Raw genomic sequence first — 17,996 nt, 5'->3', positions numbered from 1 at the left:
ATTGTCTACTTCAAAATAATCTTGCCATCCTCCAACAGGGTCACTGAAAGAATCACTGTCCACCCGAGTTCTCCACAGTGGAAGTGAATACAAGCATTCAGCTATGACAGAACAGGTAACCTAAGGTTGAATGTCTCCATCAGTACAGGTGACCTAGAGGTTGGAAGCCTTTGGCAGAGTTCTTATGTTGGTCTGCCAAGCTATGACTGACTTTCCAAGACTGAGTTCTAAAAAGAACACTCATTTGGCTCTACATAGAGCCCAAGAAGAGAATGACACGAAGTGCCCGTCATGTAGTGAGAAAATGTTTTAAACCTGCAACTAGAATGAATCCTTAAAATTAGATAACTTGGGTTCATACAGAAAAGGATATGGATCTATTAATACCAAAGACAACTCACTCTTAGGACGAGGTGGAGGGTACGGATGCAGAGATGAGAAGAGAGAATCTTTTTTAAGTCTTCAGTGTGATCTCCCACGGAGACCATTTGCTATTCTAATAAAAAGCCGACTTTATATACTCCAGGAGATACTCATTGTCTGACTAACTGAACCAGGATGATGATTAAGGTTCCATAATTCATAGTTAAAAAAAAAAAATCCCAGCCTTTTATGTTAGTGTTTTTTCTGTGGAGATATCTTTCTAGAATCAGGCACCTACACAATTTTGTTTTTTAACTCTTTTTTGGCTAATGAATGAAGAAATGACATGAAGTACATACTGGATTTTTCTGTACTAGTACTCAAAAATCAGACTATTTAGAACAAAATTATATTAAACTTTAAAGGTAAAATAAATAAGCAACACACACACACACACACACACACACACACACACACACACACAGTTGCTATTCACCTTAATGTACCTGAGTCCCTTATTTTCCCACGAATCTCTCTGGTGCCACCAAACTTTTCTATCATCTCATGTCCCTTAGTAAGTTAAATGTATCTGGATACGTTATATCCTTGACACTTGCCCCAGAAAATTTCAACAGTAATGTCTTTCTGTGCGCTTCAAAGAATTTCATTCTACATCAAGGAAGAGATGACCGAAACACAAAAGTAAAGGTTCTTTTGACACCTTCCCAGAGCACACTCAGGTATATGTTTGCCTGCACCTCGGCCCAGACAAAGCAAATGTCCTTTTCTCCGCCTCCGTACACTGGCAGTGTAGGAACAAAAGTGCTCTCTACCGTTCCTCTGCTCTGCTGGGCATGGTCTCTCCCTCTTTGCACTGCTGCCCAAACCACCTCTGTCTCTGGGCTGAGTCGTTCCAGTTCCTGTAAACAGCACAGTTCTTCCAGAGCCCGGCACCATAGCCCCAGCTGCGGCAGCTGCCACTGCCCACAGCTCACAGCTCAAAGAGCCTGAGCTCTTTGGCACGAACTTCCTCAAGACCAGAAAAAAATCTGGGGCTGTTTTAAATGAATTGTCTAACGTGTGAGTTAGAAATCCTAACATATATCTATATTTTATTTTCCCCAAACACCGTAAGTTAAATCAAATATTAGTCATGGAAAACTTTCCTGAATGGAGGATGAGTTTCTTGAACATAGGGGCAAAAATCTTTAAATTGCTTCTGGAAATATATCCAGCATAAAATTGTATATTTCAAATCATTTTGGGAAACTGTCTCATATAATCATAGCTCGTTGTGGAGTATTTAAAATATATGTATCTTTGCAGAAAGGGAATATTATGTACAGTTTATTGTATTTCAAACCCCACCCTTCCAAGTCTAGAATTTGTAAACATCCCACTCAATCAAACCACACAATGACGTAACAGGACAAAAATGAAAAGAATTCTTATGAGACTCTTTTACCCTCAAAGAATTAAAGCCACTTACTTTTTCTTAAGGAAATCACCTGTATAACTAACGCCGTGAGAAAGAACATTGGCTCAGTTCCCAATTACGCGATTCCTTTGTTTGCTGGCTTCATCTAAATCCTCAGTTTCACATTTGGATATTTTAGACAGTTTTCTCTTCAGAGAAGAAGTCACAAAGGACACAGATCGTGAAACGTTCCCCAGCTTGAGTGTTCACAGCCAGCAAAGACCATTCTGTTCTACCGGGTCTTCTGAGCGAAGCTGCCACAGGCAGGCATGGATAAAACGTCGTCCTCCCTATGATAAGCCACTTTCTCCTCCCCATGGAAATTAGTCACTGAATAACCTCAGCCCATATCCAACCACAGGCTACTGCACGGTGACTCAGTCCTTTAACAATTGCTTACACGGAAAACACAAACCAACGAACGAACTCTGAGAGCACTAGGCAAATGGATTAACAATGAAGGAAATATTACAAAATAGATTTACTAAGGCAAACAGGATCATTAAAACCAGCCACCAGCAGAGAAACCATCAGAAAACCCAACACGCTCATTACCCCCAGGACCAACTCTCAGATCCGTGTTGTGTGAAGGGAGGGTACTGCTAGGAAAACCTACATAGACCAGCACCCCACACCCACTCTGCTGCCAGACTTCTGAAGTCTGTGGATGGGTAACTGAAGGAAACATGAGCCTCTTCTCCTGGTTTATGACACCGGAGGGAAAACATGAGTTGGGAGGTTGTGTGTCTATTTACTAACCAGCCTGGTTTTACCATGCTCCCCTTGGAGTAGCAGCCATTAATCAGACCTACGCAGTGCCAGGTAAGCAACTGCAATCATTCTGGAAAACATACCTGAAAGTAGAGGGAATGGCAGAGAGGACCCGCCAATGCTTAAGCAGAGAGGGGATTCGAGAAAGGAAACCAGAGTCTTTCTGCCCCACTCTCAATGAGACAAGAGGAGAGGTCCAGGGCGCTTCTTCAGAGACCCCTGTGGGCAACCCCTGTCAAGGCCGCTATTCTCTTCCAGGTGAACAGTGTAAGTTCCCAACAAGAAGTGGCTTGTGCAGTGCTCAGTGGAAAACAGGTATTAACACATCGCTAACAAAAGGTGAGCGAGAAAGAAAGCATTTCCTTAGCTTGCAGGTAGGCTCTGTTTAGTCACTGCCATGCTTTCTGAACCCCTCGGGGACTGAGTGGAACGGAAAGCTATGCTAGTGGGAATCCACTGAAAAGTCACTCAACATGCAGGGCTGGAAGCTTCACTGGCCTCAGGCCACACCCCATGACCACACTCTGTGCAGCCTGCGCATTTTTCAAACATTTCAAGGCTTTTAGAGGTTGCTCTTGCTGACCAAAAGAATTCCATGACGTCTCTCAAGTTCAATTTCAGTCAGCATTGCAGGCTTCCTCAAAAAACTGTTTACTGCCACCAGGACGCTTTGTGGTTATTAAAGGAGGGAGAAAACGGAGCACATGACATCGCCACCCTCCTAAGATGTCTCATTAGAAACAATATTTGGATGAAGTGGTTGTAACAGATGCCACCTAAGAGGTCGGAAAAGAGAAGAAGGAATGTGAAAACCCTTGTTTTGATTTTTAATCTAATCAGCAGGAGTTTGTTATTTTTTACCAGAGTATGGGAAGGACACTCTATCAGCCCTGGACGCATCTGGTAGACATTTGGCAGGTTTTGTTTCTTCAATCAAACGTGTGCTTTCCAGGAAGGGGGAGGCTGGGGCTGGTCTCCCTTGTCCGGTTAAGCCACGATTCCACCTATACCACATCCCCGAAGACCCTGCTTTACGGTGTAAGACATCCTGACCATCAGGGCTCTTGTACTCATTTACCCACTGTTTATACATGCAGGACTGCCTATAAGAGGGAGCGAATGTGAAGTGCCTGGATCATGGTCCCCTCCCCAGAAAACAAAAGCGCTCAGCACTCACGGCTGTTGGGCTAAGTGAATCACGCCACGCTCAACACATTAGTCCAGGTCAGCTAAATTTTAGAGACAGGTGGCTTCTGTTAACCCTGTTTGTCACCATGTCAGTTGGTGAGTGCAAGGTGAGAGAAGGTCTAGTTTACCTCTCCCATCTCTTCCTTCCTGTCAGGTGGGTGCAGAGCAATTTCCTTTCACTTTCAAAATGCTCCAGGGCACCGTCGGGAGAGTGCACGTGTGGCTCCGTCATTACCAGAGCAGTTTGAAAGCTGGCCCAATCCTGAGGTGAATCAGGATGAGTTAAACGCTCTCTAGCAAGAAGCACGCAGCTCACCTGAGAGAGAGGAGGCGTTCGGTATCCTACGTGCTGCCTGAGGACCCAGATAAGCAGGTTTCCTAAAGCAATATCCTGGTGCTACACAGGACCAGGCTCCCCCTGAGTGGTGTGTGCGCTCCAGAGAAGGGCTGTTTCAGGCGAACTCACGACAACCCAACCCCTAATACATCACGCTCAGGTTTCCTTACTTCCACGGATCCTTCTCAGCCTGGCCGTGCTTGGGATGCTGTAGCCTCGGTGAACCTGCTCTCCCAGCACTGTACAGTACACTGCTCTTCATTCTCCCTCTTCCTTTCACTGGCTGGCACTTTAGCAAAGTGGAAGCAATTTATTTCTTTTGCATTACCACTGAGAAAGGACATGCTAGTAAATATTCAGCATTGCCTCAACAGGAAATGATTTCTTAGGCTCTCGTAAGGCTAAGAATCTTGAGAAATTTATTCCTATTTCCCCTTTCTTACTCATTTTTTTACTGGCTTAAAGAAATTATATGTGCTAAAAGAAAATCTGAAATGGGCTTATAAACATGAAGGTGTTATTGTGAAGGGAAGTGATTGTGATGAATTTTCAAGTTCATCTTGTTTACATTGTTAAAATTGGAAAGATAACCATTTGTGAGGTCTTAGTAAATCTATTAATATTTCATTTGATCATAAATGGAATGTCTCCAAGACATGAGACAGGCAGGCTGTTGCCAAAATTATTTAATTCTCAGGAAAGAGATGGTCCAGTCAGTGGTTAGCTTATGCCTATATTTAAGGTAATTAAATAGTTTGACACAGGGAACTCCGCTGAGCCCACCAGTACCAGACCCGGCTGACTTAGTACTGTGCCCAGTGGTGATTAAAGATCTCAATCTGGAACAGAGTCAAGAAGTTAAATAAATCATTTAACTTTCAAGCTGCAATCAGCGTGGAGCTGCAGGACAGATAAAAGAAAAATGTTCTTCTCTCACCGATACTCAATCTTCTGTTGGGATATTCCTGTATTATCCAGGCCAAGGACAACCTCCTTTTGTCCCTAAAATAGTTACAGTTTGTAAAACGATATCTTTTTTCTACCACTTGCGACAGATGGTGTGAATAACTCCTTCTCATTACTTATCTCCATCTCTGACATCTACCCATTTCTGAGACGGACACTGTTCTCTTATATAAGATTCCCTTTAGTGTTTCTAGATTTGTCATTACTTTTCAGTTCCTTAAACTTTTTCTTTCTTTTTTTAATTTTATTTTATTACATTTATTGGGGTGACAATTGTTAGTAAAATTACATAGATTTCAGGTGTACAATTCTGTATTACAAAACTTTTTCTTTTTATGACAGTTCTCCAAACTCCTATTGAATCTTGTCAACATACATTGTGCAATATGTAATATATTGCTTTACTGCTTTACAACACTTCTTATTCTACAAAGGCATTTAGATGGACACACACACACACACTCACTCACACACACACACATGCACAAAATCATCCAGCAGTTTGCAGTTTACTCAGTTTTCAGGTGTGATTTCATTTCATGGGCCTCAGAAACACACAAGTCAGGGGTTACTATCCCCATCTGAATAGGTAGAAAATGGAAGTGTTAGGAGTTGAGAACCTTTGCCAACTTCTCATGGCTGCTAAGTAGTGAAGTAGCAAGCGTGCCCATCTTTAGCCTGGCCACTGTGTCACTGCTTCCTTCGCTGTTTAAGTGTGAAGTTCCATGTCCTCCAGGACACCGGGACCTGCTCTAAAAGGAATCATGCTCCCAAGGCCTTGTCTTCCAAGGTTACACCTGCTCTAAAAGGAATCATGCTCCCAAGGCCTTGTCTTCCAAGGTTACTGGCCATTTGTTTGTTTGAGTTTTGACCTTCTGTGTGCAACATGGCAAACTCTGAAAAATACCTTGTTTGCTTCGCTCACAGGTTGAGATTTTCACAGCAAAAGAAAGAATAACGGACATACCAGTGGGCTTAGGACCTAATTACTCTCTAGACTTACTAGTAGGTTGTTATCTTCTTGCGTCAAAATCAGTTATTTTAGTTATATAATTAATTATACATTCTATTTAACTAATGCATGTATTATATATTATGCTTATATATTTATATATATTTTATGGATCACTAATTACCACTGTATAGATATCATTACATCACTATGTGTGTATATACATATACAGTGTTATACCCACACATATATGTATATACACACATAGATGTTTTCATTAGTCACAGACACCAGATGACTTACGGGATAAAATATCTGGGCCTTATCTGATTACCACTCCTTACCACTATGGCCCCAATCCGGCCACTGGGTGACATTCCTGCGACCTCTCAGATGCTAAAACACTGGCAGAGGCATTACATCTCTGTCATTGTGCCCTGTGTCCCTCTTACCTTTCAATGGGGAAACCGATCAAGTTGACTATGTTTTAAGTGAAAAACGTTGGTACAACATTATAGAGCTTTAGGATAATCACAACAATGTAGGAATTTAAAAATATATATTAGTTTGACGACGTAACATACCCTCACGTAGCTAAACTTAAAACAACGAACTGATGATCTATATAGAATCTTATGCTCCACAACCACAGCTTGAAGGATAGACATTTTTCAGAGACAGTTTGAGAAAATGGTGGTAAACAAACTGATGCATGGTAGGTGCCAAGTCGGAAAACAAATGATCTTTTATTCTTGGTCTTTCACTGTCCTCTCACAATGTATCTACTCAAATCTCAAGACTTCCGTTGGTTCCTCTCATCAACCCCTTTCTCACGCTTTAAGTAGCCTCAGCTTCTTAACATCAAGTGTTCTTGGTAGGTTTAACCCTTTCAGGCTGGCTTCCTGTCCTCCCTGCACGTCTCCTCCTTTCCTCACAACTTTTCTGGAACCAACTCTGTGGACCTGGGTTATAATAGTGGCCCTTCTTCTAGAATCATCCCATTGCTTGCATTCTGCTCTGTGTTTATATCGATCAGAGTAGGATATGTGCTGGTTCCATTACCAAGTAATACAACAAACACACAGCACAAGGTGAGCTATGTCAGCAGAGCCAATTTTAAAGGGAATTTTATGGATGGCTTCTGATGAAAGCATTTTTTTTAGTTGTGCCATTATTTTGATCCTTGGCTGAACAATCTTAGCTAACGTGTCAAAAACAGAAAGGGTTTTGTGAGGGAAGAGCCCCAGAGGATAATATTGTAGGACAATAATTCAATAAATCCACCAAGATCAATTTTCCCTCAAAATAAACATGAAAAAAACAACGATGGAGATCCAGATGAAAGCAGCCCTTGGGTCAACTCTTCCTGGGTTCAGAAGAGCCACTTTCTCTCCTCTTCACAGCAACTTTCAAAGCCAAAAGAAGTTCCATGGGTATTCCAGGTATACCGAATCAGTGAATTGGGAAAATGCTCTCATACAAGACTGGGAATAGATGCCATTTGTTATATAATTATATAGGCTCATTAACTTGCTCGGTTATTACTAGTTATGAAAGGATCTAAAAGGTTCCAGGTTTATAAATGGAAAGAATATAACTTTGAAAACTCATCTGTTTTCCTTGGGTTTGGTTGGAATCTGTGCAGAGAGCACAAAAGTACCTGCTAAATTTGGGCCAGACCAGCGGCCCTGAATGCCCTCATTGAGGGTCTCTTCACAGTCAGTGCAACATGGTGAAGTGAACACAAAACAGGGAATCATGGAACCTGTACTCTGGTCCAGGTGTTCACATTCAGTTTTTAACTATAAACAAGAAGTCTGATCTAGATGTTCTCTAAGGCCTGTTCCAACTATAAAATTCTGTGGGTCCACAAAATATTTACGGAGTAGCCACTATGTGTGCAAAGCCCAGGACGAACGCAGATGAGGGGAAAAGGATGTGTAGGACACAATTCCTGCCTTTGAAGAACTCACATCCTAATAGGAACCAATGAATGTTCAAAATAAGACAAAGCAAGAATAACTTTGGCCAGTATCAAATGAGTGCAACAGACTAACACTCTTGGAATCTACAGAAGAATAAGATTCTTCTGGCTGGGATAGTGGAGGAACACTTCTCTGAATAGGTGAGATTTAAGTGAGTCCATAAATTATGAGCAGAATTTCAATAGATAAGAAAGAGTTTCCTTTCTTAGGTATTCCATACAGGAAGTGAGGCACGGCCAGAGACAAGAGGTGGGGAAGTGCCAAGTGCCCTGGGAAAATGGGTTGACCTCTGAGCCAACCAGCAAGTTACTCTAGGGTGTTTGTTCTTCTACTTCAGCATACATCAGAATCACCTAGAGGTCTTGCTTAAACACAGATTCATGAGCCCCACTTCCAGAGTGTCTGACTTAGCAGGTCTGGGGAGGGCCTGAGGATCTGTATTTATAACAAGTCCCCAGGTGAGGCTGATCTGCTGGTCTGGGGACCACTCATTAAGAACCATTTCTCTAGGGACTAGAGGGAAGTTGTCAGCTCGCATTAAAATCTCCATTCTACTATGGCTATCATCAACACATCGAGAAACAGTATGTGTGGGCGAGGACGTGGAAGAAAGGGAACCCTAAAGGACTGTTGGTGGGATTGCACATTGGTGCAGCCACTATGGAAAACAGCATGGAGTTCCCTAAAAAAATTAAAATAGAAATACCTATGACCAAGCAATTCCACTCCTGGGTATTTATCCAAATAAATCCAAAACACTAATTCAAAAAGATATATGCACCCCTATGTTTGTTGCAGCATTATTTACAATAGCCAAGATAAGGGAGCAACCTCAATGTCATCAATAGCTGACTGGATAAAGATGAGGTGGTACATTTATACAATGGAATGTTACTCAGCCAAAAAAGCGTGAAACCTAACCATTTGTGACAATATGGATGTCACAACATAGAGAGTATTATGCTAAGGAAATAAGTCAGACAGAGAAAGAGGAAAACCATATGATTTCACATATTTGTGGAATCTAGAAATCAAAACAAAAATAGACTCAAAGAAACAGAGAACAAACTGATGGTTGTCAGATGGGAGTGGGGGTGAGGTGCTGGGTGAAAAAGGTGAAGGGATGAAGAAGTGTAAGTTGGCAGTTACCAAACACTCACGGGGATGCAAAGTACAGCATATGGAATATAATCAATAATATTGTAATAACTAAGTATGGTGTCAGGTAGGTACCAGACTTATCAGGGGGATCACTTCACAAGTTATATAAATGTCTAATCACTATGCTATATACCTGAAACTAATATAATATTGGATGCGAACTATAATTGAAAACCATTTTTTAAAAATCTCCATTCTACTGTGGGCTTGGTTAATTCCTACTTCAGAAAACTGACATTATTAAAGTTTGGGTGGCACTCATAATTACCTAGAATTTCTTTATCCGTAAACATTTTCAACTAAATCCGCCAGGATAAGATGGAAATGGGGAGAGAACACGAATATTTTTAGAAACTTCCTGTTTACCAAACGCTTTTTAGAATTCCCTCAATTAATTTCCAGCTCATTTTCATCCATGAAACATGATAATCCCCATTTTATAGATGAAGAAATTGGGGCGCAGGGACTTCAAGTGACTTACCCAACGTCAAAGAACAGGGCCAGGATCTACGGTGTGCCACAATCATCTTGCACTCTAGTGTTAAGAGGTCAGTGTAGAGGCCCGGCCTTCTTTGAACACTTTTCAAAGGAAGGCAGTGGTTCAAGGATCACTAAGATCAGTATTATTTCCGTCTAAAGCCAGGTCCAGAAATACCTGAACAAAGTCATCTGTATTGAATGTTCCAAGAGGTACAAGAGAAAAGCAGACCAGACCATATTACTGTTATCTACAAATGTGGGGAGAAACCACCTTCCAAACGATAACTCCAGGATATCCATGAGCCCCACAAGAGCACTCCATTTCAAAGGAATACCTTTGTGTTTTCAGTTCAAATATCAAGTCAGTCAGCCAGCCATTCAGCCAGTGGACATGGCTCAGAAATCTGAGATGGTCAGCATAACCACAGCTTCTCCTTATTTGGATAAATAACAGCCTCAAAGACAACCAGTTTGGGAGTCATGCATGCCCCAGGGCTGGGTTTGGCAGGCTTCTCTGCCCTTGCCCTGCGATGCCACGCCATGCCCTGCACAGACAGCTGAGGTTGTGCAGCCAGTCATCAGCCAGTCACTGCTTCCCCACAGGTTCCAACACTGTCAGAAGCCTCCTCCTCAGAGACAAGACCTGCTTCCCAGCATCCCAACGACAAACGGCCAGGCCTTCGAGCATTCCTGAAACTGAGCTCCTGAGAAACAAAACATAGCTACTGGCCCAGTGACTCCATGAAAAGAAGTCAACACCCCATATGACAAAATGCGCCCATCAGCAAGGGGCAGACACAGTCTAGTTATGCCCCACAAACATCGCCCCTGACACACATGTGAAGAAAATGCTCTGCAAACTGCGGAGAGCCTTTGGAAATTCATGATCAGCAGCAAGTGCTTTCAACTCACTTCAAAGAGAAACAAGCTCCAGGCTGACCCCAAAGTAGCTCATTTTCCCCCACTGCCCAACCCAGCCTCCAGTCTTTTTTCTTCTTCTTTATATTATCTTTTCTCTTATTTTTCTTCACCTCTTTGAAAAGCAACTCTGAGGCAAAATTTCTCCCAGAGAGGACAGGAAGATATGGGTCAATAAAGAGACAAAAGGCGTTTCTTAAAATTAGGGCATCAAGACAATGGCTTGATTCTAACGAATATCAACTCTGGAGTTTTCCTTTAATGCGCTGAAGCCTACAAATTAGTTTCCAATTTGTCAAAAAGGTTTAATCATTCTCTTCCATCAGTACTCCTCCCCACAATGATGTCCAAGGACGGCAGTAGGGTGTGCTGGAACCAGCACTGGAGCATGAATAGAAAGACGTGGGTTCTCCTCCTGACGATCTCCTGGCTATGACTGTGGTCCTGCCACTGAGCTTTTCTGAAGCTCTGGTTCTGCTGCTACGTAGGTTCAGAAACACCTTCTGTACATACCCTCCTAGTGCTGTGGGCATCACACGAGCTCAATTATTCTCATATGAACTTACATGGAGAAAAGTGTGACCAACATGTGTTACTATTAAAATTGCCAACTAACATTGGTGGGCTCTCTCAATGACTTATGAGAGCAAAACGAATAGAATGGACAATACCTACTTTAATATATTCTCATGAAGGTGGAGAGAATGACACATTCTCTTTTTGAGCTCAAAGAGCTCAAGAAAGAATGGAGATGCTGAATGCAGTCAACGTAAGAACACTACAGTGTGTGTTCTTCTTGGACACTACATAGTCCAAAGCATCATCCTTGAGAAATAAGTCCAATTATATGCCTTAGGCTCACATTCAATAAGGTGTTTTTCCTCATTCTCATTCCCAAATGAATTGGCAATTGTGAACCCATATCAAGCTAGATAAGACTTTCCATCCACTTTATACTGGTATGACAAGTAGGTTCAAATATCAATTATTTATAAAAATTATGAGATGAGCGATTACCCACATCTCCTTCCCTTTCCATCTTATCACCTCTCTTCAGGAATAAAAAGAGAACCCCTGTCATCACGTGCTTGTGGCAAGAATACAGGTTTTGGTTGGTGAGGAGCAGGCAAAACCAATTATTTTAGCTAAAGACAAGTTTCTGAATGCTCTCAGAATTTTAACAATATTGTCCATTCTAGTCCTGTCCCGCATTTGTATTAAAAACAATGATGTGTGTGCTTTAGGTTAGTTCTTGATAGAAAAAGATGTATCTTGTTGTATTGCTCAAAAACATTTTTTAGCTTTTTTTTTGGGGGGGGGAATATAGCAGTGTGGTGATTTAATGAAAATGCAGAAATATTTTGTTATTGAACATATATGTCAAGACAGCCTTGCACATATATTCACTGTATCTACTTTAAAACATAAAAAATATACTTTGGTAGTTTTTATATTAAGATGTACTGTGTATATGAGTACAATTCTGTAGATAAAAATTCTCTGCCAAAATTAAAGAGATCAAAATACCACCTGACTCATTTTTATGCTCTAGTCACAAAGTGATACTGAATAGAAACATATTAGCATTTCACTAAATTTCTTCAGATCATTGTTATGAATAATAAAAATACAGACACATTTTAAAACAACATATTTCAGTCTTAAAATGGTCAGATTAACATAATTATAGCCTTAGGTTGCCAACAGTGGCACATTTCTCATTTTCATGAGAATGTGGAGGTTCTCCCAGATCGCAAGCTAATAGGCTCCTTGGTCTAAATATATATAGTAAAATCTGCAGTAAATTTCTGAAGCATTAAGATTTGAACCCTGGAGATATCTAGTGAGTAATTTGCTCTGGAGTGGAGCAGATTTTTTTTCTGTTTGCAGTTACACAGCTGCTAAGAAATATATATTTTTAGATTTGCTTTTAAAAGCAAGCAAACATGGTATCCATTTTGTGAGTGTGTATCTAGAATGTTCTCTCGGTCCCTGCAGCAATGGGTCAACCATCTACAGAATGTTCTATTCCGTTGCCTTCCTCCTTGGAAGTGAGTGCAAGGAACGACACTAGATACTCATCCATCCTAGGAGAAGCTATCAGAACATGACTGTGACACCTGACACTTTAGAGGAGTGTTTCAGGAAAAACATGCATTGGAGTTTAAGCCCTGTAGATCAGGCCGCTGTTATTTCTGAATTACCTCATCACTGACATTGTTATGATTTCTTATTGTTGTTTGGGTTTCTCTTTGGCAGCTCTTCCTACTGTATCAAGGGCAAATGAAAAGGAACAGGTTCAAAGAGTTAAATCAGAACAAGGGAAAGCATGACCTTTGATTTCACAGGAAAAAAGAAAAATAAAAAGAAATCAAGTACATGTGTCGATCAGCCAACTTACTGAAACATATTTTCTGTATTTCAGGAATATGGAGTGAGTTAGTGCTACATGGACAATGAGAAGGGGTCCTCTAGCTTAAATGATGCACTGGATATTCACAACTTTTACCTGAAAAGGCCTTAAATAAATAAATCAACACAGAAATTATTGAGTCAACAGCTCTTCTTTTGTGCCAAATAACAAGGTCTTAAGAACTCTTAAGCAAGAATTCTATTTGATTCTGACATCAAAATGTTTCATTATTTCAACTGTATGATCTTTAATGATGTTTTACCCTGTCCCCTCCCCAAACACCCAATTTGGTCTTTGTCTTAAAGCCTTAGTTTCTACACTTTATTCAATAACAAGATATTGTCACCATTTTGGCCATATCCTCACACCAAATGCACTATCTAATGCACTCATTTAATGTTTTTCTTTAAGTCAATTTTAAATGGAATTTTTTCTCACTTGTGACAAAGCAATAATATTCATTAACTCTGAAGTTCTTTGCCTTACTTAGCTTTCCAATACTCATTAAAACAACATTTTATAATTATTAACATTGAAAAACCTGTTTCTCTATGTGTCACCTAAAATCACCGGCTCCAAGTGAAAAACACCTTTGAAAGTAGTTCAAGTAATGGTACATTAAAGTTTCAAACAGAATTACTGTAGGAGCCATTTGCTTTAGCAAAGAGGCTGACTTCTGAAAATAGCACTATAACACTATATAAAACCCACTTAAGGCAATATTGTTTTATTCAAAGTATCTCATAATTTGAACCAGCTGATGTTTTTCAGTTGACTTGATGGCCCACTCTCCTTCAATAAAATATTGGATAATCTAAATCTGGTTAGTTCAAAATCCATTTAGTTTTGGTCTATGCCCATGCATTTCTAATTAATGAGCTCTGGCCACACAAAGGTATTGTGCTACTATCTGGACAGTAAGTGAAACCAGGCTATGCTCAAATACAACTATGGATGGCTAAAGAAGTCAAATATACAGTGTTTGCCTAAATTAATCAAGGAAACAAATCTTGTGATTTCCAGTCAAGATGGTGGAGTAGGTAAACGCTGTGCTCACCTCCTCTCACAACCACATCAAAATTACAACTAAACTACAGAACCACCATCATGGAGAATCACCTTCAGTCTAGCTGAACAGGAGCTCTCCAACTAAAGACACACAGAAGAAACAACCTCAGGACTGATAGGAGGGGCAGACACATAGAATGGACTGGTCCCACACCGTATGTGACGTTATAAATTGGGAGGAATATCTTGGCTGCAGAGGAGCAAGGGGTCCCTGCCCCATACCAGGCTCCTCAGTCCAGGGCTGGAGAAGCAGCTCTCTCCCAGACAGAGGAGCTGGTGGAAGCACTATTCCATTGTGGAGCCCTCTCCCCCCGTGGCGTGCAGACACAGGCAGCCGCCATATCTGAGTCTCCATCTACCTGCCTAACACCATTCGTTTGCCCTGCCTCAGGTGATTCCTGGAGACCCCATCCCACCCAACTTTCAGACCCATCTAACTTGCATCCAGTGGCTTTTCCATACAAATGGCCTGCCTTGACTCATGCTGCAGGATTTCCTAAAAATCTCTCAAAACTTCACAAAACCCAAATAAGCAGTATCTGGCTTCGGCATGTCCTGGAACTCTGGCTGAGCAGCCTAACCCCGGCACTAGTGACAGCCGGCCGTGGTTCGTGGCTTGCCCCTTCAGGCACCTCCAAAGTCAGAGTGGATGGTGGCCATCTGTGGATTGCTTTGTGGCTCATGCCAGGCGGCACCCAGCAGGGCACAGGCTGCAGTTGAACTTGGCTTGCGGTGGGTCCTGCCTTCACAGGAGGCCCTAGGGCTGACACACCTGGTGGCCATCTTCAGACCAAGTCAGAGCATCACCCGACCATCTCCAAGGACAACACACCCAAATGGCAGACTGGGCAGGCACCAGAGTCCCACTAAAGTGAATCCAGCTCCGTAGGATCAGCCCTTGCATCACAGGCTCCACTGTAGTCACAGCCAGTCCTCACAACCAATAAACCTGAAGGTCAGTTTCTCCCATTGACTTGCAAACAGCAACCAAGGCTCAACTACAACAGGAGGGCACACATAACCCACACGTGACACACCTGGAGCACCAGGCTCTGGAGACCTGGAAGACTGTGTCACTGGGCCCCATAGGACATCTACTACATAAGCCACTCTAATAGGACTGGGAGACATAGTAGCCCTACATAATACACAGAAACAAACACAGTAAGACAGCCAAAATAGGGAGGAAAAAAAAAAAAGAAAACATGTCCCAAATGAAAGAACAGAACAAAGCTCCAGAAAAACAACTAAATAAAAGGGAGACAAGTAATCTACCAGACACAGAGTTCAAAACACTGATTATAAGGATGCGCAGTGATCTCAGGGAGAACTTCAACAAAGAGATAGGAAACATAAAAATGGAGATAAAAAACATGAAAAAGAACCAGTCAGAAATAAAGAATACAATAACGGAAATGAAGACTACATTACAGGAAATCAACAGTGGATTAGATGAAGCAGAGGATACAACCAGCGATGTAGAAGATAAGGTAGCTGAAAACACCCAATCAGAACAGCAAAAAGAAAAAAGAATCCAAAAATATGAGGAGTTTAAGGGGTCTCTGGGACAACACCAAGTGTACCAACATTTGCATCATAGGGGTACCAGAAGGAGAAGAGAGAGAGCAAGGAATTTGAAACCTTTTCGAAGAAGTAATGACTGAAAACTTTAACTTGGCAAAGGAAATAGACATACAAGCCCAGGAAGAACAGAGAGTCCTAATCAAGATGAACCCAAAGAGGCCCACATCAAGACACATCATAATTAAAATGTTACAGGTTAAAAACAAAGAAAGAATCTCAAAAGCAGCAAGAGAAAAGCAGTTAGTGACCTACAAGACAGCTTCCAAAAAACTATCAGCTGATTTCTCAACAGAAACTTTGCAGGCCAGACGGGATTGGCATGAAATAATTAAAGTGATGAAAAGATAGAACTTATAACCAAGATCACTCTACCCAGCAAAGCTATTTAGAATCGAAGGTCAGATAAAGAGGTTCCCAGACAAGAAAAAGCTAAAGGAGTTCATCACCACCAAACCAGTATTACAAGAAATGTTAGAAGGACGTCTTTAAGAAGAAGAAAAAGAAAATGATCAAATATATGAATAATAAAATGGCAAGAACTACATATCTATCAACAATTACTTTAAATGTAAATGGTATAAATGTTCTAATCAAAAGACATAGGGTGTCTGAATGGATAAGAAAACAAGACCCTTACATATGCTTCCTACAAGAGACTCACTTCAGATCAAAAGACACATACAGACTAAAAGTAAAGGGATGGAAAAAGATATTTTATGAAACTGGCAAAAAAGAAAAGAAAAGAAAAGAAAAGCTGGGGCAGCAATACTTATACCAGACCAAACAGACTTTAAAACAAGAGACACTGAAGTACCCAGTAATCCCACTTCTGAATATTTATCTGAAGAAACTCAAAACGTTACTTTAAGGGATGTGTGCCTCCATATGTTCATTGCAGCATTATTTACATGGCCAAGATATGAAGGCAACCTGGGTGTCCCTGAGTGGATAATGGAGAGGATATATATATATATATATATATATATATATATATATATATATATATATAAAACGAAATATTACTCAGCCATAAAAAAATGAAATTTTGCCACCTGCAACAACATGGATGGACATAGAATGTATTGTGCTGAGTGAAGTAAGTCAGACAGAGAAAGACAAATGTCGTATGATTTCACATATAAGTGGAATCTAAAGAACAAAATAAATGAACAGAAATAAACTCATAGATACAGGGACCATTTTGATGGTTGCCAGACGGGAGGAGCGGGGGTGGGGTGGGAGGTGAAAAAGGGGGAAGGGATTAAGAAGTACAAAGTGGTTGTTACATAGTAGTCATGGGGATGTAGGGTATAGCACAGGAATACAGTCAGTAATATTGTAATAACTATGTAGGGTGTAGATGGGTACTACATTTAGTGGGGGATAGATGGGAAGGGTTTGGGAGGCAGGGTGACAAAGGTGAAAGGATTAAGAAATACAAATTGGTAGTTACAAAATAGTCATGGGGATGTAAAGTAAAGCATGAGGAATACAGTCAGTAATATGGTAATAACTATGCATAGGGCCAGGTGAATATTAGACTAGTCAAGGGGATCACTTAAACTATAAAATGTCTAACCACTATGCTGTATACCTGAAATTAATGCAAAATAATATTGAATGCCAACTGTAGTTGAAAAATTAAAAAAGGGGAAAAATGGTGAAGTGGCATAAGGTCCAAATTTCCAGGTATAAAACAAATAAGTTATGGGGATGTAATGTACAGCATAGGAAATAGAGTCAATAACATTGTGACAGCGTGGCGTGGTTCCAGATTGTTGCTGGATTTGTCATGGTGATCACTTCTTTATATATATAAATATTGATATACAACTGAAACTAATACAATATTGTATGTTAGCTACATTTTAATAAAAATCTTTAAACAATTTGTTAAAAACTCATGAATAAATCTAATGAAAGACATGAAAAAAATAGAAAATAAACCTTGTGAGCCCCAGAGGGTGAGAACAGAAGCAGGGGAGCACTGGAGATGGACCAAAGGTTGGTATGAGGGGCCAGTTGGCCTGGGATCCAGCCCTATTTTTTTAACTTCCTTATTTTGTGGTCTTAACCACAACTGACAAGTGGAAGGGTTATAAGAGATGGTGCGTAATACTTTTCTACATGTAAAACCCTGTCATTCCAAATAAGCCAGGCCTGTTTCTTCAGGGTGCCACTGACGCAGGTCAGATGTATTTCCTCAGTCACAAGTCTACAGTAGTCAGCTCTAGTTCCTCAGAAGACAGAGTATCACTCCTGCAAATCACACGCAAGCAAAGGGATCACTGACCCCACGGGATAAAAGCAGGGCAGAAAGGCAATGGTTTACC

At 40.9% G+C, this 17,996-nt stretch overlaps 1 protein-coding gene across 29 annotated transcripts in view; it reads right to left on the bottom strand.

Annotated features, from left to right (window-relative positions):
* The window catches only part of KIAA1217 (KIAA1217 ortholog), a 753,165-nt gene that overhangs the window by 69,901 nt on the left and 665,268 nt on the right, over positions 1–17,996 (bottom strand). Inside the window, exon 1 of one of the 29 annotated variants that reach the window (XM_019754191.3) lies at positions 1,853–2,165. The exons of the other annotated variants lie outside the window; for them this stretch is intronic. The gene's annotated coding sequence lies outside the window, so the exon portion shown is untranslated. Of the gene's footprint in view, positions 1–1,852; positions 2,166–17,996 lie in introns of those variants that run through there. 29 annotated transcript variants of the gene reach the window in all.

The sequence above is a fragment of the Rhinolophus sinicus genome, chromosome 1, assembly GCF_057876585.1.
Source record: "Rhinolophus sinicus isolate RSI-liver-muscle chromosome 1, RSI-T2T, whole genome shotgun sequence".
Lineage (NCBI taxonomy): Eukaryota > Metazoa > Chordata > Mammalia > Chiroptera > Rhinolophidae > Rhinolophus > Rhinolophus sinicus.
The sequence above is the reverse complement of the archived record's forward strand: the minus strand, read 5'-3'. Positions and strand labels throughout refer to the sequence as shown.